Raw genomic sequence first — 2,500 nt, forward strand, 5'->3', positions numbered from 1 at the left:
CCTGAAAGGAGAGAGTCGTTTCTGTAGTATGGGTGGGGGATGGGGCCTCTTGGGTGGGAAGGGGTGGTTCAGGACAGTCCAATTGTCTTTCAAATCTACGGTAGAACTCGTTCAGGTCGTTGGCTAGGCGGGAGTCGTTAGTGGTGTGGGGCGCTCTGGGTTTGTAGTTGGTGATGTGCCTGAGCCCTTTGGCAGACAGAAGCAGCGTCGTTAGTAGAGAACTGGTGTTTTAGTGTCTCTGAGTACAGTCGTTTAGCCTCTCTCACCGCTTTGCTAAACCTGTTCTTCGACTCCTTGAATCTGTCTCTATCCCCACTCCTAAACGCTTCCTCCTTCTCCAACCTCAACCTTTTGAGCTTTGCTGAGAACCAGGGCTTGTTGTTGTTAAAGTTCACCCTGGTACGTGTTGGGATACAGCAGTCCTCACAGAAGCTGATGTACACAGCCTCTGTGAGTTCATCCAGACTATTGGTAGCAGTCGTGAACATATCCCAGTCAGTACAGTCTAAGCACGCCCGCAAATCTTCCACAGCCTCACTGGTCCACTGTTTAGATGTCCTCACAGCAGGTTTACAGAGTTTTAGTTGCTGCCTGTATGCACGAATCAGGTGGACCAAGGGAGTTCTGTGCGAGCCGAACAGCCCCGTGACCCACAAGAGAAACATCCCCGCCAAATTCGAGCGTTTGACGGGGTCTATCCGTGAAAAAATATTCACGTTTTTGAGTGCACATGCATTTCTGCTGCAAATGCCTCTGGAAGTTTCATGCCGTTCGTATGCCAATTGTGGCAACACGAAAATGACCCGTTTTCCCATTCCGAGGGATTTCTGTGCGACCCTAACAGCCCCGTGAGCCACAAGAGACACATCCCCGCCAATTTCTAGCGTTTCACGGGGTCTATCCGTGAAAAATATAGACGTTTTTGAGTGCACATGCATTTCTGCTGCAGATGCCTCTGGAAGTTTCATGCCGTTCGTACGCAATGTGGCAACACGAAAATGACCCCTTTTCCCATTCCGAGGGATTTCTGTGCGACCCTAACTAACAGCGCCCGTGAGCCACAAGAGAGACATCCCCGCCAATTTATAGCGTTTCACGGGGTCTATCCGTGAAAAATATAGACGTTTTTGAGTGCACATGCATTCCTGCTGCAAATGCCTCTGGAAGTTTCATGCCGTTCCTATGCAATGTGGCCACACAAAAATGACCCGTTTTCCCATTCCGAGGCATTTCTGTGCGACCCTAACAGCCCCGTGAGCCACAAGAGAGACATCCCCGCCAACTTCTAGCGTTTGACGGGGTCTATGCGTGAAAAATATTAAAATTTTTGAGTGCACGTGCCTTTCTGCTGCAAATGCCTCTGGAAGTTTCATGGCGTTCCTATGCAATGTGGCAACACGAAAATGACCCCTTTTCCCATTCCGAGGGAGTTCTGTGCCACCCTAACAGCCCCGTGAGCCACAAGAGACACATCCCCGCCAATTTCTAGCGTTTCACGGGGTCTATCCGTGAAACATATAGAAGTTTTTGAGTGCACATGCATTCCTGCTGCAAATGCCTCTGGAAGTTTCATGCGGTTCGTACGCAATGTGGCAACACGAAAATGACCCGTTTTCCCATTCCCAGGGATTTCTGTGCGACCCGAACAGCCCCGTGAGCCACAAGAGACACATCCCCGCCAATTTCTAGCGTTTCACGGGGTCTATCCGTGAAAAATATCAATTTTTTTTTGACTGCACATGCATTTCTGCTGCAAATGCCTCTGGAAGTTGCATGCGGTTCGCATGCAATGTGGCGACACGAAAATGACCCGTTTTCCCATTCCGAGGGATTTCTGTGCCACCCTAACAGCCCCGTGAGCCACAAGAGAGACATCCCCGCCAATTTCTAGCGTATCACGGGGTCTATCCGTGAGAAATATTCACTTTTTTGAGTGCACATGCATTCCTGCTGCAAATGCCTCTGGAAGTTTCATGCGGTTCGTATGCAATGTGGCGACACGAAAATGACCCGTTTTCCCATTCCGAGGGATTTCTGTGCCACCCTAACAGCCCCGTGAGCCACAAGAGAGACATCCCCGCCCACTTCTAGCGTTTCACGGGGTCTCTCCGTGAAAAATATCACATTTTTTGAGTGCACATGCATTCCTGCTGCAAATGCCTCTGGAAGTTTCATGCGGTTCGCATGCAATGTGGCGACACGAAAATGACCCGTTTTTTCCCATTCCGAGGGATTTCTGTGCCACCCTAACAGCCCCGTGAGCCACAAGAGACATATCCCCGCCAATTTCTAGCGTTTCACGGGGTCTATCCGTGAAAAATATTCAATTTTTTGACTGCACATGCATTTCTGCTGCAAATGCCTCTGGAAGTTTCATGCGGTTCGCATGCAATGTGGCGACACGAAAATGACCCGTTTTCCCATTCCGAGGGATTTCTGTGCCACCCTAACAGCCCCGTGAGCCACAAGAGAGACATCGCCGCCAATTTCTAGCGTTTCA

This window comes from Petromyzon marinus, unplaced genomic scaffold (assembly GCF_048934315.1).
Source record: "Petromyzon marinus isolate PM22_M1 ecotype Great Lakes invasive population unplaced genomic scaffold, UKy_Petmar_22M1.pri1.0 PM_G_Scaffold_18, whole genome shotgun sequence".
NCBI classification, from domain to species: domain Eukaryota; kingdom Metazoa; phylum Chordata; class Hyperoartia; order Petromyzontiformes; family Petromyzontidae; genus Petromyzon; species Petromyzon marinus.